Source organism: Astatotilapia calliptera, chromosome 9 (assembly GCF_900246225.1).
Source record: "Astatotilapia calliptera chromosome 9, fAstCal1.2, whole genome shotgun sequence".
Lineage (NCBI taxonomy): Eukaryota > Metazoa > Chordata > Actinopteri > Cichliformes > Cichlidae > Astatotilapia > Astatotilapia calliptera.
In genome coordinates, this window is record NC_039310.1 from 32,636,915 (window position 1) to 32,663,249 (window position 26,335).

At 44.9% G+C, this 26,335-nt stretch overlaps 1 pseudogene; it reads right to left on the reverse strand.

Moving 5' to 3' along the window:
* Positions 1–459: 459 nt before the first annotated feature.
* On the reverse strand, positions 460–25,022 carry LOC113029618 (zinc finger protein 239-like; annotated as a pseudogene).
* Between the last annotated feature and the right edge of the window lie 1,313 nt (positions 25,023–26,335).

The window sequence follows — 26,335 nt, forward strand, 5'->3', positions numbered from 1 at the left end:
ATTCAATGGGGGGAGAGATTCAACAACAGAAAGGCTCATCTCACATCTAACAACAGCTGTAGTTGGAGCTGTAATTTTTCGAGAGATTCCCGTTACACGTGGCATTAAAAGAAGATCACAGGAACAGCCTGACACAGTGGTGGTGGTGTGACGTCTTCCCAAGAACACCTCATACCAAAAAACCGATTCCAGGAAGGATTCTTGTATATGTGGAACCCTCTAACCAAGTAACTGAGCTGAGTCGACACAAGAGGAAAAGAAGCACAACTGCATGATACACAGAAGTGCTGGCTCACTAATCAGCTGCTAGAGACCACTGAACCATCCGAGTTTTACTTCTTTACAGATGAGCATCCAGACCAGGACAGAGAGGAAATCTGACATAACTGAGTCAATGAAACCACAAAAAGATCAAACTGTTTAAGGTGGTAATACACCAAAGTACAGCCCAGACCCAGATCAGCTTGACTTTTTATCTTTTTCTTGGATATAAAGTCACATCAGTGGTCGTTTCACATCCTGTTGATGGCTTTAGTTCATATTGAAGGTTTTCAAAATCAATGGGTGTGAAATGTTTTGATTTGTCACACTGGTCACAGCTGTAGTTTCCCCTCCATGTATGTACGTTCATGTTTGTTACGACTTCCTGACAGCGAGACACTTTTCTCCCAGTTTCTGCATTTGTATGGTTTCTCTCCTGTGTGGATTCTTCCATGCACTTTAAGATGATCCGCAGTGGTGAATGAGAGATGGTTTTTGACCCCATGTGACAGAGTTAATTTTGGTTTAATTCACTTGGTTTAGGGAAGCCTCTCCCACATTCTTTGCAGTAGTTCGTTTTGTCTCCAGTGTGTCTGAGTTGATGTTGTTTAGGTTCTCTTGATGATTGAAAGTTTTTTCCACAAAAGTCACAGAGAAACTCTTTCCACTACCACAGTGACGACAGGGTTGAGAACTGGATCCATCTGTGTCGCTCTGCTTCTAAACAAAGACACAAAGACAGTGGAAGTCAGGGAATTCTTTCAACATTTTTATTTTTAATGGCGCCTGAAATAAGGAGTATCTGTGCCAGTGTCCAATTATATCTTACTGTTTACATTATAACACTCAGCTTACTGGGCAACATTGAGTCTTCATTTGTAGGTAATCTACTTAATGGGAAGACTGGTGATTAAACCCCTGGATGCTCTACTCTGCATCCCACAAGATACTGACTCCAACCTGCTCTCCGATGCATCCATTGGAGTGTGAATGTTAGATAGAGAGAAAGGGGAGGAGCTTTTAAAACTTTTAAGCTTTGAAATTAAACTTCATTCATATAAAATTGTAAAACTGTTAAAAGAAAAATACATACCTCACAGTAACTGCACTTTTAGAGTTTCTTTCTGCTGTGAATCTTTTGGTGTGATTTGAGGTAATGTGGAGATTTAAAAGTCTTCTCACACAGGTCACATTTATAAGGTCTCTCGTCAGTGTGGGTAAACATGTGCTGTTGTAAGTTTTTGTATATCACAAAAGCTTTACCACACTGATCACAGCAGTAAACATTATTTTTGGTGTGAATGCGTAGGTGATTGTTTCGGCTGACTAGCCAGCGGAAAGTTTTTCCACAAATGTGACAGCTGTACGCTTTAACTCCACTGTGGACGAGTTGGTGTGTTTTTAAGCTTGCAGGGTGGGTAAAAGACTTTCCACACAAGTCACAGCTGTACGCTTTAACTCCACTGTGGACGAGTTGGTGAGTTTTTAAGTTTCCAGGACGGTTAAAAGACTTTCCACACAACTCACAGCTGTATGGTTTAACTCCACGGTGGACGAGTTGGTGAGTTTTTAAGTTTCCAGGACGGTTAAAAGACTTTCCACACAACTCACAGCTGTACGCTTTAACTCCACTGTGGACGAGTTGATGTTTTTTTAAGTTTCCAGGACAGTTAAAAGACTTTCCACACAACTCACAGCTGTAGGCTTTAACTCCACTGTGGACGAGTTGGTGAGTTTTTAAGTTTCCAGGACGGTTAAAAGACTTTCCACACAACTCACAGCTGTGCGTTTTAACTCCACTGTGTATGAGTTGGTGTCTTTCTAAGTTTCCCGAACAGTGAAAAGACTTTCCACACAAGTCACAACTGTATGTTTTCTCTTCCTTTCTTCTGTGAGGTTTGTCGGCCTCCTGAGAGCACTGACTTCTTGCTCCATGTTGGTCCTGCAGTGACAGAGATACAAACAGAGGCAGTGAGTGAAATGCAGTCGTGGAACAAACTCAACCTTCAAATTTCCTCTATTAACAGTAGTTTTAAACCAAAGGCTGAAGTAGTTCCTTTTCAGTCAATACACTCGGTACAACACACGTGGTATGGGATATCATGCCCTCATGTGTCCTGGCTGAGGAAACCTTTATTCACGCCTTTAAGGCAGATTATCTGTGATGACGTGTGCACAGCCCCAATGTGCCGCCACTGCTTCGGCAGTCAGCCCCTGATTCACTGTGTAGCTAAGAAGCTGCAGGTGGACTAGCCCTCTCCTCTGCCAGCTCAGAAGCTGTCGCGGTTCACAGGCTTTTTCCTCCAACTGGACCCCGCAATATCAAAAAACTGCCTTCCTATGTTCCCAAACTTTGTCTGAGAGCTAAGTGCATCATGTGGCAAACCTCTGTCTACCTGCATCACTGTACCCAGCTATGAACAGTACATGACGTTGGACAGCACCGACAAAACTGGCTTAGCTAACCCACTCCTTATGGAGCTGTCTCTGGCCGCTTACCTGGCCCCATCCAATCCAATCCAATTTTATTTATAAAGCACTTTAATATACCCAGCACAGGAACAAAGTGCTGTACAGAAAATAAGTTAAAACAATAGAATAACAGAAAGCAGCTAAATAAATAAATAAAACATAAAATTAAAACAGCCCTATATTAAAACAAAAACAAGATAAAACAGCATCGAATCACCTAAAAACAACTAAAATAAAAATAAAAACCAACATCTCACGTGGTGTCAAAGGTCAGGGTAAAGAGGTGGGTTTTCAAGAGTGACTTAAAAACAGATAAAGAAGTGGCCTGTCTAATCTCTAAAGGAAGCTCGTTCCACAGTTTGGAGCTGCTACAGCAAAAGCACGATCTCCTCTAAGTTTACGCCCAGTCCTGGGTATCTTCAGGAGCAGCTGATCAGCTGACCTGAGAGAGCGGGTGGGTGTATAAGGCTGTAGCAGCTCAGAGAGATAAGATGGAGCTAGGCCATGGAGAGCTTTAAAAGTAAATAAAAGAATTTTAAAATGAATCCTAAAAGAAATGGGCAGCCAGTGACGTGAAGCTACAACAGGGGAAATGTGCTCAAACTTTCGAGTGGCAGTTAAAAGACGAGCTGCGGCATTTTGCACCCTCTGTAGATGACTAATATATGATGCGCTCACCTCAATATAAAGTGCATTACAGTAATCCAGCCGAGTGCTAACAAAGGCGTGGATCACTGTCTCAAAGTGCTGCCGTGAAAGAATTGGCTTTATTTTTGCCAGCTGCCTGAGGTGAAAGAAGCTAGATTTTACCACTGCCTTAATTTGACTGTCAAGCTTCAGTTCACAGTCCACTTTGACCCCCAGGTTTGTGACAGTTGGCTTAACATACTGTGCCAGGGAATTTACATACACATTGGGGGTCTCAGTGGGGCTGCCAAAAACCATCACCTCTGTCTTTTTATCATTGAATTTTAAAAAGTTAACAGACATCCAAGCCCTAATGTCATCGAGACACTGAAGTAATGGCTGTGTGAGGTATCTGCCTTTTTTCTTTAGAGGGACATAGATCTGACAGTCATCAGCATAAAAGTGGAAAGGAATGCCGTGCTTTCTCAGTACAGAACCAAGAGGAAGCAGATATAAAGAGAAGAGGAGGGGGCCTAGAACTGAGCCCTGTGGGACACCACACAAGAGGGGAGCGGAGGACGACACATAGTCACCGAGGCTGACACAAAAAAGTTCGCCCCGCCAAGTAGGACCTGAACCACTCCAGTGCTGTGCCCCTAATGCCCACCCAGTGCTCCAAACGAGAGAATAAAATGGCATAATCCACGGTATCAAACACAGCTGTCAAATCTAAAAGCACAAGAACAACACAGTCCCCAGCATCAGTCGCTAAAAATATGTCATTAAAAACTTTTAAAAGGGCTGATTCAGTGCTATGAAAGGCTTTAAAACCAGATTGGAAAACCTCTAACACATTTTGCTTTTCCAGGAAGGCCATTATTTGGCTGTAAACTACCTTTTCAAGAATTTTGGAAAGAAAAGGTTGTTTGGAGATAGGCCTGTAATTTGCAAGAACTGTAGGATCAAGAGCAGGTTTTTTAATCAGGGGTTTGACTACTGCATGTTTAAAATCTTTAGGGACGACACCTGACGACAGTCAGACTATGGTATACCAGCTCAAGAACCAAAGGACCAACTGTAGGTAACACCTGTTTTAAAAGTCGAGGAGGGACAGCATCATTTGGAGACCCTACAGACTTAAAACGACCAACAGTCTCCTTTAAAACGGAAAGAGTCACATGCTCAAACCTGTCAAAGACAGCAGAGGAGGAAACAGAGACTGAGAGGTCACGAGCACAAGGAGAGACTTGATGAAAAGTGTTCAGCAGTGGAGGAGTTAAAAACACGACAGTGCTGAGCAGCAGCGCGAGGTTTAACTGAGGCACAGGCAAGAGGAACTTCAAACATCACAGGACTGTGGTCATAAAACACAGCATCACAAATCTATGTTAAAAACAGAAAAGCTATGATGTAAAACAAGATCAAGTGTGTGTCCACGTTCACGTGTGGGACCTGTCACACATTGCACCAGATTAAACGAATCAATAAGGTTTAAAAAGCCCTTCGCCATGGGCATATCAGGACAACAGTCGTGAATATTAAAATCCCCAACAATACCAACACGATCATATTTTGGCAGGAATTCAGCCAAGAAGTCAGCAAAGTCAACACAAAGTCCTTATTGTATTTTGGAGGCCGATAAACCACCGCACACAACACTGTGTGAGAGCAGCCCAACTCAAACAGACAGTTCAAAGCTGGTGAACGACGGGGTTGATAGCTTCTTACATTTAAAATGACTTTTAAAGATCGTAGCTATTCCTCCTCCTCGGCCCAACATACGTGGGGAATTAGAATAACAGCAATCGCCAGGTAGAAGATCTGAGAAGAGGCTGCACTCCCCAGCGCTCAGCCACGTCTTGCACACACAGAGAAAATCCAGTCCTCGGGATGTGAAGAAATCCTTCAGGATAAACGTTTTGTTCGCTAGGGACCTAGCATTTACCAGGCCAATCCTGGCGGTAAGCGGCGGATCCCCGTCGCTAACCGTCCTAGAAGCCCGACACAGAGGCCGCAGGTTCTGCAGATTCACACCACGCCGGCGGGACTGGAACATCCCATCCAGGCAGATGACAGGTACCAGCCAGGTACAGACAGGTTCCAACGATCGCCGAGAGAAACAGAAGTTTGGCACCGCTCCTTGTTTTCTGGATAAGGGCTTAAGAGAATACCTTAAAGAAGCTTTCAGCTTCACCAGGAAGCCAGCCCTTCGACCCCGGCATCAGCACTTTTGCCGGAGTGGTGGATCTGGAACACGGCACAGGTGAGCCGGGATCTCCGATATTAGCGGGGGCAAAGTTTTATGTCCAGCTTGGTTCCACTTTGCCCAGCCTTTGGCAGAAGGTCGGAGATCCAGTAGGGTTAGGCGATCATACACCAAGAGAGAGTTGGCATTTATTACAATAGTCAATAAAATCAAAACAAACAAACAACACTGGCAGTGATAGACAGCAAGCCACATGCACCGGCGCCATCTTTTTTTAAGGTTAAAAAGGTTAAGTCGGTGCGGCGCCACCGACTTAACCATGGAGTCGGCATCACATCATTCATGCTTTTCGGCATCACACCATTCATGCTTTTCTTCAAAGATGGCCTGGAGATTGAAAAATGGAATTACATCTGCTGTTCACCTGACTGCTGCTTCCAAAATGGCCTACAAAGCAGACTGGAGGAGCACTACCTTGCATCATGCCTGAACAGAAACATTGTCCAATTTCTTAAATATTCACATTACGGCCCACAGAACCGCTCCCAAACCTGGGGGGTGAATCAAACATGATTAGTCACCAAATACAGTTTTTAACCTTTTCTTTTTTGGCTTTTGCAGTGTTTGATTTTTGTCCCAGGATTGGCCCAGTTTTTGTGATTGAAACAAAAAGGCTTGGACAGCGAGCACAGCTCTGACTGGCTGAAAGAAGACGTTTGTTTTCCTTCTGACTGCATACTGTTTTAGCAACAATCCATACAGGTTGGCATCACCAGACCCCTTTGAGTTTGGGTTTGTGGTTGCATTAAATAAGATTCCATCTACAAAAAAGACTTACGGTTTAATTTGAAAATGAATAAAAACGAGTACAAAAAAAAAAAAAAAACCTCGCCTGGATTATTTTCTGTTCAGTAGCTCTGATGAAAGATTTTTAATTTTGTGATTATGCTTAAGTTGTAGCTTCATTTAAAGGAAGAAGAGGTTGTGAATTGGAGCCAACACAGGGAGAGAGAAATTGAAGCCATATGTGTAAAAGGAATGTGGTGACATCCGGTTTTAAACGGACAGACTGGCGCTCCCCCTCTCTTTCTCCTTTTAAGGAGTTCCAAACATGACACTCCTACTGCTGTGGAGACTTGCTTTAAGTATAAATAAAGGACGTTCAGGATGCCCTGGGCGCTTTTTCTGTGTCTCATCTGTTGTGCACATCAGTGCAAAGCAGATCGGACCGTTGACTGCCCATGCGCATGTAAAAAATAGATATCTGAGTTGTGAGTTTCTTTATCTTCTAAATAATTTTCTCTTCACAAGCTCATTGCTGAGTAACATTTCAGACACTGAGATTCATCCTATAGCTGTCAGCGATCATGCTCCTGTATCTTTAAGACGAAGAGTTTATCAAATACTTTTTAAAAAAATGGACTCTATATTTAGGCTTTAATGACATTCCTGGAACATCAGCATCTGTCCTCTGGGAAGCAGGGAAAGCCATGATGAGAGGTAAAATAATTTCTTTCTCATCACATAAGAAAGAAGAAAACAAAAATATTCAGGAACTAGAAAAAAAAAACATCAAAAAACATCAAATTCTTAGAAAAAGCCTATGTGTCACACCAAGATCAAGAAATATTAAACAAAATACGCAAAACAAAACTAGAATTAAAAGAAATTATTAATAAAAAGACGAAAATCTTAGTACAAAGACTTTGCCTGCAAAATTATGAACACGATAACAAATCCGGACAATTTCTTGCTAACCAGTTAAAAATCAATAAAGAAAAAACAACTATATGTGCCGTTAAAGATTTATCTGAGAATACAATATATGATCTTAAAAAAATAAACATATTTTTTAGGGATTTCTATGAAACTTTATATACACCACAAATAAACCCATCTAAAAATGAAATCGATCAATTTCTCGACAACATAACTCTTTCAAAATTATTAGACACCCAAGCAATGGCACTGGATTCGTCACTGATGCCAGGTGAACTCCAGGAAGCTCTGATAAGTATGCGCAATAATAAGGCTCCAGGTCCAGACGGCTTTCCAATAGATTTTTACAAAGAATTCTGGGCGATTCTGGCACCAGTTTTTCACAGGATGTTGCAGGAAATCAAAGAAAATGGTAGACTACCACCAAATATGAACTCTGCAAATATCAGTCTCTTACTAAAACCAGGCAAAGACCCTGTATTTCCCTCAAGCTATAAAACTGGTTAAAAATATTATATAATTCCCCAACAGCTTGTGTCAGAACAAATGACCAAACAAACATCCTCCAGCTTCTGTCTCCTGAGGGGCACCAGACAGGGATGCCCACTCTCCCCTTCACTGTTTGCAATTTTTATTGAGCCACTAGCAGCAGGAATTAGAAAGGCTACAACAATTAAGGGCATAAAATGTAAGAATGTAGAACATAAAATCAGCCTTTATGCGGATGATGTGTTACTTTTTCTCCAAAACTCACAAACCAATCTCTCTGGGGTAATTGCATTGATAAACTCTTTCTCAAGTGTCTCCGTCATCGCCCACGTCCTACACACCACTCTCAGCCATGTGGACAAGAAACAGGGTAACTATGTGCGAATGCTGTTTGTTGATTACAGTTCAGCGTTTAACACAATAGTGCCCTGCAGACTGTTCACAAAGCTGAGGGATCTGGGACTTAACAGCCGTCTGTGTGCATGGGTGTTGGACTTCCTCACTGGCAGAACTCAGGTGGTGAGGGTGGGCAGGTGCTTCTCCAACAGCATCACCATCAACACAGGAGCACCTCAGGGATGTGTCCTCTCGCCACTGCTCTACTCCCTCTACACTTCAGACTGTGTGGCCACCCATGGCTCCAACACCATTGTGAAGTTTGCTGACGACACAGTGGTGTTGGGTGCCATCTCCAACAACGATGAGACGGCCTACATGGATGAAGTGAAGAATCTTGCATCGTGGTGCCAGGACAACCACCTCCAGCTGAACGTCAGCAAGACGAAGGAGCTGGTGGTGGACTTCAGAAGGGGTCAGCACAGAGACTACAAGCCCATTATCATCAATGGAGCTCCAGTGGAGAGGGTGCAGTCCTTCAAGTATCTTGGTGTCCACATCTCCTCAGACCTGACATGGGCTGCCCACATTCAGGTCCAGACCAAAAAGGCTAGGCAGCGCCTGTATCACCTACGACAACTGAGGAAGTTCAGGGTCTCTCCAAAGATCCTCAGGATTTTCTATACAGGCGCTGTGGAGAGCATCCTCACACAGAACATGACATCGTGGTTTGGGAACAGCTGTGTGAAGGACCAAAAAGCTCTCCAGAGAGTGATCCGTACAGCAGAACGCTGCTGCAGGATTGCTCTCCCCCTGCTTCAGGACACCTACACCAGGAGATGCCGGACTAGAGCAGCGCAGATACTGAAGGACCCGTCCCATCCTGGCAACAAACTGTTCCAACTTCTGCAATCTGATAGAAGGTTCCGCATCTTCCGGGCAAGGACAGAGAGACTCAAGAGGAGCTTCTATCCCCAAGCCATCCGTGCCCTAAACACACACACCCGCCCTCTCACATCATCTATAATTGACTGAGACAGGACTCTCTTCCAGACACTCTAAACCAAGGCACAATGTACATTTCAATTCCTTTAATTTTAAATATGTTTATATTGTCTATCCTGTAAAATAGTCAGATGTCTATTCATATTAATGTACAGAATTCACCTGCTTGCTGCTACTACTGCACATTCACCCAATGTATATACTACATATATATATATAATGTTTTTCCTCTACACCCCCCCCCAATTTTTTTGCACATGTCGAGGAGCGTGTCAGGCTACATTTCACTGTGTGTTATACTTGTATAACTATGCATGTGACAAATAAGGAACCGTGAACCGATTATTCAATTAACTGGTCAAAATCAACAGTCCTTCCGATTAATTGCTCCTTCCATAATTCTTCTCCTTCCCCACTGCAATCTGGAAATATAAAATATTTAGGTATTAATGTCTCTCCTAAACTTTCAGAATTAACTAAATTAAACCACATCCCACTTTTAACCCTTGAAGACCTACCATAGAACCAAGTCCGCCAGAGCTTATATTATAGTTTTACATGCTGTAGTGCCATTTTTGGGAGTATTTCAAGTTGCTATACATCAATACAACCATTATAGCCCAAATTTTAATAATATGTATGCATTAAGTGCATAGTAATTACATAAATTGCAAAAAAGTACAATAAACTACAAAAAAAATTGAAAATCGTTTTTTTAACATATATTTCTAGTTAGAGAAATTTAAGAGGCATATCCCTCAAAACTGTAAATGCAAAAAAGTTGCACAAACTAGTTTCTCACCACAGGAAATTAATTTTGAGTGTCTTCTTAGTTTTATTTTTGAAATACACCAATTTTCATATACTGTAGGAAAAACGAAAATAAATATTATAATGCAAATTTGCAAAGAAAACAGCATATGCATCAAAATAAACTATTTCCAGCAGTGCAATATGAGTCCTAAGCATCCCAGAAATGACACAGAAAGTCATAAAGTCAAATATAACTTTTAAAAACACCAGTATAGGCTCATGAGGCCCTGATGGCAAAAAACTACATTTCCGCAAAATGACGTCACTTCCGGTTTCGGGCAGGTCATGGCGGACATGGGATAGTTCACGCTGATGGATGTAGGAAGTGTTATGAACAGCTCATCGGATCGGCAAAGCGTGTTTCTGAAATATTTTGTTTTTGGTGCTGCAAGCGCTTTTTATGCAGTTTTTGCAAAGCTATATGTGGAAGGAAACTGTGACCTAGGACAAGCTGATGGCATAAGATGTAAGTACAATTCCTCCGGTTTCATATGCAAAAAAAATTATTGCGCTAGCTTACTTGGTTGCAGAGCTACCGGGATTTAAAAATAGTTACGCAAAATGGAGCGTGTCCACTCCGACCGGCTTTAAAGGGTTAAAGACAGTAGAAGTTGATCTGGCTAGATGGAAATCTTTACCCATATCACTCATGGGAAGGGTCGCTGCTATAACAATGATGGTCTTGCCAAAAATAAACTATTTATTTTCAATGATCCCAAATAAGCCATCACAAGATTGGTTCAGATCTCTAGACTCGTATATTTCTAAATTCCTTTGGAAAGATAAACCCCCACGTATCAGCTTAAAAACACTGCAAAAGACCAAGGATAAAGGAGGATTAGATCTGCCTAACTTTAATCACTATTTTTTAGCCAACAGGCTTCAGTTCACCTCTAGATGGTTTAAACACACCCTCTTAGATGAACCTTGGATAGATGTAGAACAGGCCCTATGTAATAACCTAGAAATTTCAGACCTACCATTTATCAGCTCAAACATCAAACGACATGAATGCTTTAAAAGCGTCAGCATCAGCTCTTCTCTGACAGCATGGTGGGAGTTTCTAAAAATGACAGAGTCTTCATTAATCCCATGCAAACGTACACCTATCTGGAACAATCCGGACATATTACAAAACTTTACTTACAAACACTTTCTAAAGTAGATGAATCAATATCCCTTCCTACTGCAAAATGGGAAGCAGATTTATCGATCAGCTTAGACCCAAACCTTTGGTCTCAGATATGCTTAAAAACCTTTCAATGGATCAGAAATCCCAGTTTCCAATTAATACAACACAAAATATTACACAGAGTGCGCTATACTGGTCATAGGATGTTCAAGATGGGCTATAAGCCTTCCAACAACTGCTCACACTGCACAGCAAATACACCGGACAATTACATCCACGCTCTTTGGTTCTGTCCACTAGTTCAGAAGTTTTGGCGTGAGTTATGTGAAGACTTATCAAAGTGTCTGAAATGTAACATTCCAGCCTCTCCATTAGTATGCTTGCTGGGCAACTTGGATGAGGTCACTGCAGAAATAAACACAGCCCACGTTGTTTTTACGGCCCTATGCATAGCCAAGAAAATGGTCCTCATTAACTGGAAAAATAAAAATAATCTTAATTCTAACCAATATAAAAACCATCTAATAGATCACAGTCGTCTTGAAACAGCCTCACATTTGATCAATCCTTTGGGCTCCTTGAAACCTAGGGGTGGGGATGTTGGTCCTGCCTGCTGGAATAGGCTTGGGGTCGGGGATCCTAGACTTGAGTCGGTGTGGCCATGACCTGGTTAGGGGCTCTGGGGGCTCTTAGATGGTGTTTCCCTTGTGGCTGCGTACAGCAGAGATGGGGGAGGGTCTGTGCTGGCGGACGTTGGTTACTGGTCTGGTAGCCTGGGTCCGGGACGGGCGTGGAGGCTTGGGGGTGCTCCGTCCCCCGGTCTGGGGTGCTTGCTGGGCCTTGGGGGCTTGGGTCCTGGCTGTTGTGTCGCCAGAGCTGTGGGCGGGTGGGTGCAGGGGGGCTCAGCCCCAGTGCAGGGGACCTCTGGTGCATCGGCCCAACTAGGGGGCTCTCTAACTGGTGGGGAGGCTGTTATATCTTTGCAGGTGGTCTCCTCTCTACAGGAGCTCACTCTGCACGTGGGGGGAGCGATATAAGAGAGGTGGAGAATGAACTCAACCTGGGTGTCTATTGTCTTGTGTAGTTTGGGAGATGACTGGATGATGGGGTGGGTGCAGTTTTCTCTGGGATGGAGTCGAGTGGGCTGCCCCGGACTCTGTGGGGCTGGGCGGTGCTGCTGCTGCGGGCCCGGGTCCGGATGGGCCTGGGCCCCCTTGCCCTGGTGGGTTCCAGAGTGTGGGGGTGCCTACTGGGCTCAGCGGGGGAGCTGGCCCCAGGGAGGGGCCGCTTGCCCCTCCCTTTCTTCCCTCCCCATCCTAAGCTGCCTCCCTATTCCCGCTCTACCACACCCACACGCACAGGGCTTGGAGTGCAGGTATGTCACCAAGGTGCAGGGGAGGCACTCCCCCTCTGTCCCCTTCTGGCCGCCTGTGCCTCAATTTTATTCTGCAACCTAGACATCCACATTACTCACACTCTCACATAACACATACATATAGGGCCTTGGGGGTGGGCACGTTTTATAGCATCCAAAGGATGGTCTGTGTATTCCAACCCACCTCTGGTGCTGTTGCCCTACCCTCAATTTTAAATGCATATAGACACTAAGGGTTTTCGGGAAGAGCCGTGCTGCTCTCTGAGAGGAAGCTAGTACCATGCTCTCCTGTGTTTTAAATGCAATTTAGAACAGCACACAGCAACACTACATATGAGTGGGCTTAGGGAGGTGTTGGGTCTTCACTCACCCCGGTTCTGTTAGACGTCAGGGCTGGGGCGCTGGGAGGAGGTGCTGGCCGTCAGATTGGGGTCTGGGATGCGGGGCCTCCCTACTACTGCAGATAAGGAGGTGGTACGCTTGCCTCCACCCCAGAGAGAAGGGTTACATCTCCTGGGTTTAGGTGCGGCTTGCCCCTCTGGGGGCGGGGGTACCTGGACCTGTGATATAGAGTATGTTTGGGGAGTGTGACTGTCTGTGCAGTGTCTATTTGTGTCTGTCTAAACGTTGGGTGAGTGCCGAGTATTTGGTTGTGCACATGGGGTAGGAATGCACGTTTGTATCCGCGTGCGCCTGTTCGTCTGTGTCTATATGTCAGGTTGGGTCTTAGACTCAACCTCTCTGGGTACATCTCAGGCCCTCCTAAGTATGGAGGCCTATCTCCCCTCACCACACTCCCTGCCGGTGGCTGATGCCCTCAGACGTTGGTGTGTTGGTGGTCCTTGTCGTCTGGGGCTGGGCGCTCATGTATGTACCGGCTCACTCCTGGTTGGCCGATTGGCGGGGCCTGGCGCCTGTGGCCCGGCTGGACTCCTTCCGGGGGATGGGATGCCCTCAGGCCTCTGCCCTCTGGGCCTGAAGCTCGGTCCTCTCTGCCGCAGCTGGCTGCCGACAGAGCCCGCGGGCACGCCACTGCAACCCCCTCTGGCCTCTGCTCCGTAGCTACTGGGTGACCTCTCGTTTGGGGCTCTACTCAGCTCTTCCCAGGAGGGTGGCACGGTTCCCCCCCTTTTGGTGGTCCTCCTTGGGTCCTTGTACTCTGGGGCCTCTGGATATCTGGGGCCTGGACCTCCTCCATACCTGCTTCATACCCTGGGGGACGGCGCTATGGCTCCCCACACTTCCTAGCAGATCGTTACATGGAGAAACCTTTGGAATACAAGCATGCTGATCCACACAGCTATGCACACAGGTGTACACACCGGTGTTCACAGACACGGACTACACCTTTCTTTCCTGCTGCCTCAAAGCACATTGTGCGCTGTCTATCTTGCATGCTGCACAATTTTTTTTTCTCCATACAGGTGATCCAGGTGTTTTGTTTGTTTTTCTTTTCTTTTTCTTTCTTTTCTTTCTGAGCAACACCCAGGAGGAAACACAGAAAGCGGTGTGATAGGATGCAGAAGCAGGTTAAGCATAGAGGAGCTAATGCGAGGCTAGCTGCTAACCAATACAAGCCAGACGTACGGACACAGTTGCCGGCCAATGTCTGCTCCCTTGACAACAATATCAGACTGTGGAGCGCTTCTCAACACAGTGTGAGGAACGATGCTTTGGCAGGGCTTCCAACACATTACGTACTACAAGCCCCCTCCCCCAATGACAAGGGACACCAATTGTGAGTAAATGCCTCGAGCGGCTGGTCTTGAAGCACATCGTGAACAGTCTCCAAATAGACCTGGATCCCCTTCAGTTTGCATACAGGACCAACCGATCTACAGAAGATGACCTCTCTCTACCACACTCCATGTTATGCTGTCACACCTGGAGAGGAAGAACACCCCTCTGCCAGAGTCCTTTTCATCGACTTCAGCTCAGCTTTTAACACGATCATTCTGCAGCAGTTGGAAAAGCTGATGCTATCAGGCGTGGACCCTGCAACCTGCAAATGGGTTTTCAGCTTCTTGAAAAGCGGCAACAGACAGTCAAGGTGGGCAGCCACACATCAAAGACCATCTTGTTGAGCACAGACTTTCCTCTGGGGGGTGTCCTGAGCCCGTTGCTGTTCAGTCTGCTCACACATTACTGTAAGCCAGACTCAGTGCTAATCATATTGTTGAAATTTGCAGACAACAACTGTGGTTGGTCTCATCACTGACAACGACCACTTATAGAATAGATGTGGAGCAGCTTGAAGTGTGGTGTAGATCCCGTAATCTCACCAACAATGTGGACAAAACAAAAGAGATGGTGATCGATTTCAGGAAGTCTGGCAGAGATCACCACACAGACTTCACCATAGAGGGTGCTGCTGTGGAGAGGGTCAGCAGTGTTAAGTTCCTGGGTGTGCACCTTGCTGATGAACCGTCCTTCTTCATTAATACAACAGCAGTTATCAAAAAAAGCACAAAAGTGTCTGCACTCCCTTGGGAGACTCAGAAAAGCAGGACTGCACCCAATAACCATACATTCAGCTATTAGCACAGCTATACTCTGATGCCTCCTATCCACACACACACACACACAGCATACAATATACTCCCCAGATACACACACTACTTAATTTAATTATCCCCTTCTGTGAAAGGGCTGATGCTACCTGTATGAGTGTGACTATTTGGACTGGAGTTTGTTTATGAATTAAGATTTTATGTTATTTACCCCTTTTTATTGTTGTGATTTATTACTGCCTTTTTACTGTTTGTTAAACCATTTTTCTTTTTAGTTGTATTGATTATTGCACTGTAGATGCTGGTGAGAAACACTTTCATTTCAGCCTGGGTAATACCATACGAAATGACAAACTTCTTCTTGAATCCTTTTCAATCTTGACAAACAAGCATCCGCTGATGAAGTGTACAGTTTCAATAAAAGTGATAGGTTCTTCACCTTTTGTCTTGATGACATTTCTGTCCACTGTAGCGGCTGAGCTGAGTCCGAATGGTTGAAAATGTTCGTCTGGTGCTCCGTCAGACTCTTCTCCTCCTGCTGATCAGCTGGGACACAAAACAGATCTTTGTAACATCATAGTGAAACAAGAACAGAGGACGGAGTCTTGACTGATCAGGCCCCATCATAGCTTAAAGATCTCATAGCATCACACTATCCCATTAGAGCACTTTGCTCTCACACTGCAGGCTTACTTGCAGTTCCTACAGTATTTAGAAGCACAACAGAAAGCTGAGCCTTCAGCTTTCAGGCCCCTCTGCTGTGGAACTGGCTTCTAGTGATATATTGCTTTCATTTTTGTAAAATTAATCATTTAAATTTTATGGACAACTTTAAAGTGGATCCCACCAGGTAGTAAAATCAAGAACACACACACACTTTCCTGTTATCACTTGAAATATCGAGGCTCAAATTGTGGTCATTGTTAAGTCAAATTGTTGAATGTTGTCATTGTGCTTCTTAAATTTGTAAAGTCTTGGTTCAAACTATAGGATCAAGACATTCCTATGTCCCCCTCCCCAGCCTCTCGAGGTTCTGGGAAGAGGCTGTAGTGTTTTATCATGAGCAAATCCCTTGTGAAGATTCTGTCTGATGTTGCTTCCTGCTTTTATGATCCTTTTGGTGAGGTCACACACACACACACACACACACACACACACACACACACACACACACACACACACACACACACACACACACACACACACACACACTGCCTTGTGTTTGTAACCAACGGGGGGATGGGAGACAGATGTTCTGTCTTGATTTCGCTCTTCATGAGGAATAAGTCTCTAAACTAGCGGGGCCTGTGGGAACACAGACCCAACAGTCATAAATATTTTGTACTTGTTAATCAATGAACATTTTATTTTTGTGCATCTACAGATGAGAATTTGTCTATGTGTGTAAAAAATATTTACAAGTGTTACAAATTTTTCTGTTAATATCTGGTTACAGATACTGTTAGGATTTAAATACATATAGTCTTAATGCTTATTTGCAAAGTTGCAAAACTCAATGCACAAATACGCATTTGATTTACAAGTACAAAATATAGGGGGGTAAGGAGGACGGAGCAGAGGGTAAGGAGGACGGAGCAGGGTAAGTGACGAGTAAGGTAAGCGACCCATGTTGTAGGTGACGTCAGACGCCGGAGAATTGGCGGAAAAAAAGCAAATGGCAGCATAGAGTTTAACAAAGGTTTTCCAAGCTTCAGTATTACCAAATATACTAATCAATTGTCATATAACTAACAACATCTGTTTTATCATCTCTAACACCCTGGAGGACAACGGGGAGAGTTTAGACGCTCTCCAAGATTACATCGACCGCTGTTTTCAAGATTTAGTAATGCAGAAGGCCCAGAGTGCATCCTCCCTGGCCAAAATTGAGACGCCGTCATCGAAGAGATGTCGCCCGGCAGACTCCCCCGGTACAACATCGCCTGCCGGCAAAGACAACGCAGACATCCTGGAGTCAATCGACAAGCGATTGTCCAGTTTCGATGCGAAGCTGTCCCTGGTGGAGATTTTACACCGGGAATTTAAATCTCTGAGAGAATCCCTGGAATTCAGCCAGCAGCAGGTGGAATCGCTTGCCGCTGAAAATACCACGCTACGGGAGTCGGTCAAATCTCTCACCGATAACGTGACCCAGCTAAACATTGAAAATAAAAAAATAAAAGAGTCCGTTATCGATCTACAAGCCCGTAGCATGAGAGATAATCTTGTGTTTTCTGGTATTCCAGAATCTGCCGGAGAGGACGCGGAGGCAACGGTGAAAAGCTTCATTAAAATCCACCTGAAGCTGCCGGAGGACACCGTAAAGAACATCGACTTCGATAGAGTACATCGCTTGGGGGGCGTGAGGTCGCGGACCGGGAGACCACGGCCTATTGTGGCCAAATTCAGTCAATTCAAACAGAAGGAACAGGTGAAGAGTCGCGGCAGAGAGCTGAAAGGAACGGACTTCAGCGTGAACGACCAGTTCCCCAAAGAGATCCTGGAACGACGCAAGGTCCTGTTCCCAATTCGACGTAGCTTCATCCAGAAAGGCTCCCGTGCTGTCATCGCCGTGGACCGGCTCTACGTGGACGGACAGCTGTACCGCGACCCCGGCATCACACCGTGGTTATATTGACTGCACTCCAGATAAGAACCCGCTACACTCGTTTCTTATTCATTCACACTTTCTCTTTTAACATGGGTTTAACCTAGTAATATCAATATGATGTCATAGCAGATATAACACCGTCACCCTCCGTCATTGCTTTAATTGGAATGTTTCCGTTTCGTTTCTTTTTTGTTGTTGTTGCTCACAGTTCATGTGGTTTCTTTCTTTCTCTTGTCTTTCACTGCTGTGATCACCTACTTCCCCACTAACCTACAAACAACACCCTCTATTTCTCCATATTTTCACACCACGATCACGCAAACACATCCGCTCAACGGCAGCACATTCACAACAGCCTCACAGCACGCACAGACTTGCAGGACACATAAGCAAGCCACGCTTGTTCATATTAGTGAATATTCACACACATAGTCAGACTTATGGAGCCTCTCACCACACCTTTTTTTCTTCCTCTCGCTCTTTCTATTTACAAACAAGGGATGTTTCCATATTCTCTCCACCCGTTTAAACGAAACACCCAGCGTACATCATTAGAAATACACACACAATTATGGGCATGCTGAGGTTTGTCACATGGAATGTAAATGGAGCTGGCACCAGAGGAAAGAGGTTAAAGATATTTAACCAGCTTAAAAAACTACAGGCAGATGTTGTTTTATTACAAGAAACTCACAGACCTGTCACAGGTTTAAACGAACTTAAAACACCTGAGTTTCCTAACGTGTTTGCAGCCTGTTATAATTCTAGACAACAGGGAGTAGCAATTTTAATATATAAAAATGTTAATTTTACAGTACTCGATACAGTTATAGATCCAGAGGGTAGATTTCTAATTATTAAACTATCAATATTGAACAAAAAACTATGTATTGTTAGTATATATGGTCCAAATGTTGATGAACCCTCATTCTTCCACGGTTTTTTTAGTGCACTCTCTGAACACCTCGAATGCACACTCATTCTTGGCGGTGACCTCAACCTTGGACTAAATGAAGAAATGGATAGGCTCAACACAACAGGAAGTCAGCGCAATTGGCAGTCCACAAATATAATCAAACAGTATATGAGCGACTTTGGCCTTCGTGATGCATGGCGCTCCCTTCACCCCAACAGTAAGGAATATACTTTTTTCTCGCATGTTCATCACTCTTACTCTAGTCTGGATTATTTTCTGGTCAGCAGCTCACTGCTGAGTGACATTTCAGACACTGAGATTCATCCTATAGCTGTCAGCGATCATGCTCCTGTATCATTAACACTAATGTACAAGAATAACACTACGCCAAGAAAAAACTGGAGATTTAATACATCATTGCTTAAAGATGAAGACTTTATTAAATATTTTAAAAAGGAATGGACTTCATATTTAGACTTTAATGACACTCCCGGAATATCTGCTGCTGTTCTATGGGAAGCAGGGAAAGCTGTAATGAGAGGTAAAATAATTTCTTTCTCATCACACAAAAAGAAAGAAGAAAACAAAAATATTCAGGAATTAGAAAAAAACATCAAATCACTAGAAGAAGCCTACGCGTGCAACCAAGATCAGGAAACATTGAACAAAATACGCAAGACAAAACTAGAATTAAATGAAGCTATTAATAAAAAAACACAATTCCTTATACAAAGACTTCGCTTGCAGAATTTTGAACACAGTAACAAATCAGGTCGATTTCTAGCTAACCAGTTAAAAATAAAGAAAGAAAAAACAACTATATGTGCTGCTAAAGATTTATCGGGGAATACAATATATGACCCTGGAAGAATAAACAACATTTTTAGGGACTTCTATGAAACTTTATACTCACCACAAATAAACCCATCTAAAAATGAAATTGATCTGTTCCTTGACAACGTAACTCTTCCAAAATTACTAGACAGTCAAGCAATGGAACTAGATTCGCCACTGACGCCAAGTGAACTCCAGGAAGCCCTGATAAGTATGCCCAATAATAAGGCTCCAGGTCCAGACGGCTTCCCTGCAGAATTCTACAAAGAATTCTGGACTATTCTGGCACCAGTATTCCACGGCATGTTGCAGGAAATCGAGGAAAATGGCAGACTACCACCAAATATGAATTCTGCCAACATTAGTCTCCTGCTAAAACCAGGCAAAGACCCTTTATTTCCCTCAAGTTATCGTCCAATTTCTCTTTTAACTCATTCACTGCCAGCCATTGGCAGTGAATGGGTTAAACCCATTGACTCATGCACTGCCATTGACGGCTGTAGACGTCAATGGCAGTGAATGAGTTAAATGTAGACCTTAAAATAATCTGCAAAGCTCTCTCAAAGAGATTAGAGAAAATAACCCCCCTCTTAATTCATCCTGACCAAACTGGTTTCATAAAAAGTCGGCACTCCTCAACAAACACTCGTAGATTACTTAATTTAATAGACTACTCATACGATAAAAACATCGAAACCATAATATTATCTCTAGATGCAGAAAAAGCATTTGATAGAGTTAACTGGAAATTTTTATTCGCAACTTTACACAAATTTGGTTTTGGAAACTCTTTCATAAACTGGATAAGAATATTATACAATTCCCCAACAGCTCGTATCAGAACAAATGACCAGACATCCTCCAGCTTCTGTCTCCTGAGGGGCACCAGACAGGGATGCCTACTCTCCCCTTCACTTTTTGCAATTTTTATCGAACCTCTAGCAGCAGCATTTAGACAGGCTACAACAATTAAGGGCATAAAATGTAAGAGCATAGAACATAAAACCTGTCTCTATGCGGATGATGTGTTGCTTTTTCTGCAAAACACACAAACCAACCTCTCTGAGGTAATTACTCTAATAAACTGGTTTTCAAGAGTTTCAGATTATTCAATTAACTGGCCAAAATCTACAGTTCTCCCCATTAACTGCTCCTTCCATAATTCTTCCTCTGCCCCACTGCAATCCGGAAATATTAAATATTTAGGTATTAATGTTTCTCCTAAGCTTTCAGACTTAACTAAATTAAACCACATCCCACTTCTAAAGAAAGTAGAAGGCGATCTGACTAGATGGAAATCTTTACCCATATCACTCATGGGAAGGGTCGCCGCGATAAAAATGATGATCTCGCCAAAAATAAACTACTTATTTTTGATGATCCCTAACAAACCATCACAAGATTGGTTCAGATCTCTGGATTCATATATTTCCAAATTCCTTTGGAAAGATAAACCCCCGCGTATTAGCTTAAAAACGCTACAAAGAACCAAGGATAGAGGAGGATTAGATCTGCCTAATTTTCACCAATACTTCTTAGCCAACAGGCTTCAGTTCATCTCAGAATGGTCAAAACATACCTTCTTAGATGAGCCCTGGCTAGATGTTGAACAGGCACTATGCAAGGATCTAGAGATTTCAGACCTACCATTTATTAGCTCAAACATCAAAAGACATGAATGCTTTAAAAGTATCAACATCAGCTTCTCTCTGACAGCATGGTGGGAGTTTCTAAAAATAACGGAGTCTTCATTAATCCCATGCAAACGTACACCTATCTGGAATAACCCTGACATATTACAAAACAATAATATGATTAATTTCCCAGAATGGCGTTGTAAAGGAATTAAATACTTAGAACATATATTAGAGGGAACAGAATTTATTCCATTTGACAGACTAGTTGCACAATATGGGATCAACAAGACAAGATTTTTAGAATATCAACAAATTAAATCCATAGTAAAAAAATTTTTTAACCTCAGTCAAGTTGAATTACAAACACCACTAAGTGCGGCACATTTTCTTACTCTTAAATCCCCCAAATTATTATCTAAAATATACAGAACACTTTCTAAATTAGATGAATCAATATCCCTTCCTATTGCAAAGTGGGAAGCTGATTTATCAGTCAGCTTAGACCAAAACTTCTGGTCTCAGATTTGCTCAAAAACCTTTAAATTAATTAAAAATCCCAGTCTGCAATTAATACAATACAAAATACTACATAGAGTGCACTATACAGGTCATCGGCTGTTCAAGATGGGCTTTACATCTTTCAACAACTGCTCACACTGTCAAGGCAATACACCAGACAATTACATCCACGCTCTTTGGTTCTGTCCACCAGTGCAAAAGTTTTGGCGCGAGATATGTGAAGACTTATCAAAGTGTCTGAAATGTAACATTCCAACTTCCCCCTTAGTGTGTTTGTTGGGCAGCTTAGATAATGTCACTTCAGATAAGAATATAGCCCATATGATCTTCACTGCCCTATGCATAGCCAAGAAAACTGTCCTCATGAACTGGAAAAATAAAAACAATCTTAATTCTAACCAATATAGAAATTATCTATTAGATTACATTAGTCTTGATACAGCCTCTACCACCACATCAGATCAATTGCTCTGGGCTCCTTTGATCAGCTCCATCACCTAGTGGGGGTGGGGGGTCATAGTTTGGTCCCGCCTTCACTGTTGTGACTGGTGTGGGGGTAGGGACAGGCTTAGGGCGTCGGGGGGTTCCCCGGAGGCATCTTCCTTGGGGGGCTCAACCCGGGGTAGCGGTCATGTCCGGGTGGGGGCTCTTTTGGCTCTCGGGTGACTGTTTCCTCGCGGCTGCGTGCAGCGGGGCTAGGGGAGGGTCTGTGCTGACGGACGTGGGTTACTGACCTGGTAGCCTGTCTGCCCCTGGGTGGGTCCGGGATGGGCGTGAGGTTCTGGGGGCGCTCCGTCTCTGGGCTGGGGCCCTGGCCGGGCCTCGGGGCCTTGGGTCCTGGTTTGTGTGTTGCAGGGGTTGTGGGCGGGTGGGTGCATGGGGGCCCATCCCTGGCGCAGGGTGCCGCCGGTGCGTCGAGCCGCCTGGGGGGCTCTTCAACTGGTGGGGGAGATTGTCACATCTTGCAGGAGCTTTCCTCTCCTCAGGAACTCTCTGCAGGAGGGGGAGATACAGGAGAGGTGGAGGAAGATCTCAGCCTGGGCGTCTATTGTCTCATGTAGTCTGGAAGATGAATGGATGGTGGGGTGGGTGCAGTTTTCTCTGTGGTGGGGTTGGGTGGACTGTCCTGGGCTCTGTGGGGCCGGGGGGCGCTGCTGCGCTGGGCCCCGGTCTGGATGGGCCTGGGCCCCCTTTTCCTGGCGGGTCGCGGAGTATGGGAGTGCCTACTGGGGTCAGCGGGGGAGCTGGCCCCAGGGAGGGGTCACCTGCCCCTCCCTTCCTTCCCTCCCCATCTCCAGCTGCCTCCCTCTTCCCGCTCCACCACAACCACCCACACATGCAGGGCCTTGGAGTAGGGGTATGTCACCAGGGTGCAGAGGAGGCTACCCCCCCCCCCTCTGTCCCCTTCTGGCTGCCTCTGCCTCAATTTTATCCCACAACTTAGACATTCACATTACTCACACTCTCATTACACATACATATAGGATCTTGGGGGTGGGCACGATACACAGAGTCCAAATTACCATCAGGGTGTACACTTCACCCCTGGCGTCGTTGCCCACCTCTCAATTTTGAATACACGTAGACATTGAGGGCTAACAGGAGGGACTATGCGCTTACCTGCTGCTCTCTGGCAGGTAGCTCCATGCCCTCCTGGGTTTTAATTGCACCTTAGAACACACATGCATCAACACTACAATGAGCGGGTGGAGGGAGGTTTGGAGTCTTCTCTCACCCCCGTTCTCTGCAGCCTGCTGGAGCGGGGGGGCTAGGAGGAGTTGGCCGTCCAGCTGCGGTCTGGAGTTTGGGGCCTCCCTGCTGCTGCGGAGTCGGGGCGGTCTGCCTCTCCCCACCGCAGGGAAAAGGATAACACCACCTGGGTCTGGGTGCAGTTCCCCCCTCCAGGGGCAAGGGTACCTAGACCCGGTTCGTAGAGTACGCTTGGGGAGTGTGACCGTGTGTAGATCGTCTCTTTATGTCTGTCTCCATGTTGGTTGAGTGTGGAGTAAGTGCATAGGAGAGCATGAGGGTGGGGATGGATGTTTGTGTCTGTGTGTGCCTGTATGTCTGTGTCTATATGTCAGGTTGGGTATCAGACGCCACCTCTCTGGGGACATCTCAGGCCCTCCAAGGTTTGGAGGCCTATCTCCACCCACCACTTCCCCTGCCAGTGGCGGACTCCCTCAGGTGTCGGTGCGTTGGTGGTTCTTTGTGTCTGGGGGTGGGCGTCCGGGTACACACCGGCTCACTCCTTGGCGGCCGCTTATCGGGGCCTGGAGCCTGGGGCTCGCTCGGGCCACTTCGGAGGTGGGGTGCCCCCGGCCTCTCGGCCTGGGGCTCAGTCACTCAGGCACGGCTGGCTGCCGGCGGAGCTCACGGGCGCGTCACTGCAACTCCCCCTGGCTTTCGCTCCGCGGCTGCTGAGTGAGCCCTCATCTGGGACTCTCCTCAGCTCTTACAGGGACAGTGGCGCGGCTGCCCCTCTGTTGGTCTTCCTTGGTCTCTTGTGTTCTGGGGGCCTCTGGATGTCTGGAGTTTTGATCTCCTCCATGCCTGCTTCATACCCTGGAGGACGGGGCTGTGGCCCCCCCACACTCCCTAGCAGATCGTTACATGGAGAAACCTTTGGAATGCAAGCATGCTGATCCACACAGGTATGCACACAAGTGTACACACGGGTATTCACAGACGCGGACTACAGCTTTCTTGGCTGCTGCCTCAAAGCACACTGTGCACTGTCTATCTTGCGTGCTGCACAATATCGTTTATTATTTAGTATCTACTGATATCTACTGCTAGCTAGTTTATTGTGATGGTGGTTTTTTTTATTATGTTGCTCTTTGTTGTTTGCTTTCTCTTCTGTTTTTTTTCTCCATACAGGTGACCCAGGTGTTACAGGTGACCCAGGTGTTTTGTTTTTTTTGTTTGTTTTTCTTTCTTTCTTCTCCCCCTTCTCACCGTCTCTTCTCCCCTTTGGTTTTCTTTCTCTCCCTCTCTTTCTTTCATTCTCTCTCCCTGTCCTGTCCCCCAGTCGTGTCTGTCCCGTTTGTGGCAACTGAAAATAAAATAAATTCATAATTATAATAAAGGTCAATCAAATGGACCAATATGGCAAGGCCATGATGATCCACTTGGTAAAATAAATCCGCTTGGCATCTTTCTTGGCCTTCAGACAACAATTCTGATGGCTAAAGATCCAAACGGGACACAAAAAAACAAAAAAAAACAAAAAAAACAAAACAAACCCAAATACAAAATATTTATGACGACATTTGAGTCCATACAAATAGAAACGAGGCTGTAGAGGTTTGGTGCAGGCAGAAAAACAGCTGCAGGGACAATGAAAAGACTTTTCTGCTCCAACTTCTCCCAGCATGCTGAGCTAATGATTAGTTGGTGTTTTTCTCCAAACACTCTCTCACTCTTCTCTCAACGTGTTCACAATAAACTGTGAACAGACACCGAGGAGAGCAGCAGAAGACCTCATTCAGGAGCTAAACTCAACATGAACTGAACTCACAGTAAAGTTAGCTCGGTGCTTACCTTTAGATGAGCCCACAAACCGAGAGAAACTCCGCGATGAAGCTGCAACTCTTTCCAAACACAGGAAACAGATCAGGGAGCAGAGACCCACGTGGTTCACGCTGATCTCAGCTACGATCCAGGAGACAAGGGTGGGCAGATCGATGCAGATATCGATCAGGACGTTGGTAGTGGTTTATGATCGATACTTTACTTTGTTTCTCTCCTCTAAGTTCACTACTTTACTCCCGTTTCATGCAAAAGCAGCTCTCTCTGCTCGACTCCTGTCCTGCACACACACCTTGCTCCGCCCCCTTCTTCCTGATTTTCTTTGATTCGTTACTGTGCGATCACGTGACTCAGATGCCCTGAGAAAACACATTTGGGCTGCAGACGACTCCTCTCCTGCACACACACTTTGCTCCGCCCCTTTTTCTGTTCTGCTGTGATTCGTTCGTGTGACACAGCTGAGCCGAGAGAACACATTTGTGCTGCTGAGTAGTGATGGGATTTCCGGCTCTATTTAGAAAATGGCCTGTATTTATATAGCGCTTTATTAGTCCCTAAGTACGGTGGCTCCTAGAGACAAAGCATGTACAAACTCCAAAACACTTGCAAACTCCATAACCAGTGTTGGGACTAACGCGTTATTACGTAACGCGTTACAGTAACTACGTTATTATTGTGGTAACGAGCACGGTAGTTATTATGCCAAAATCAGGAACGCGTTACTCGTTACTGGGATTTAGATAGGGTCGTTACTCGTTACTTCGTGTGGTGGCATCGCGGAGCTTCCACAGATTCAGTAACATTAGCAAGTGGTGGAGGCCAGTGGGTGGATGAAGGAAAAGGGACACAGAAGGAAAAGAGACCCGAGGCGGCCGCCGGTCCAAGTGTGAACTGAACTTCAGGTAAGAAGTTATGACCTGCAGTCTCTCTGGGTCAGATATGAACCAAGTTTAGGTGGAGTTTACTTTCGCTATTCTGACTTTTTCCGTACTGCGTACTAGCTAGCATGACGGAGTTTCTACACAGCTGGGTGGTGCTATGAAGTTAATGATGTTGAACTTTATTTTGTTCATTAGTTATTAGAGTTGCCAACCGTCCCGTCTGGTATTCAGAGAAAATATTACGCGTTTCTTATTGAGGTGAAAAGGAACAGTTTGTCCCTTAATTCAGCTACAATGAAAAAGACACAAAGCTGGAGTTATTCTGTGTTTACGCTGCACAGCTGCCTCTTCTTTCATTCTCCCCCCTCCCTCTCCTGTTTCTACTTCAATCATGAAACTGATCAATGATCAGCTGATCGTCTTTTCTCTCTTGTTTGTTTATCGCTCACTTTGCGCCGAAA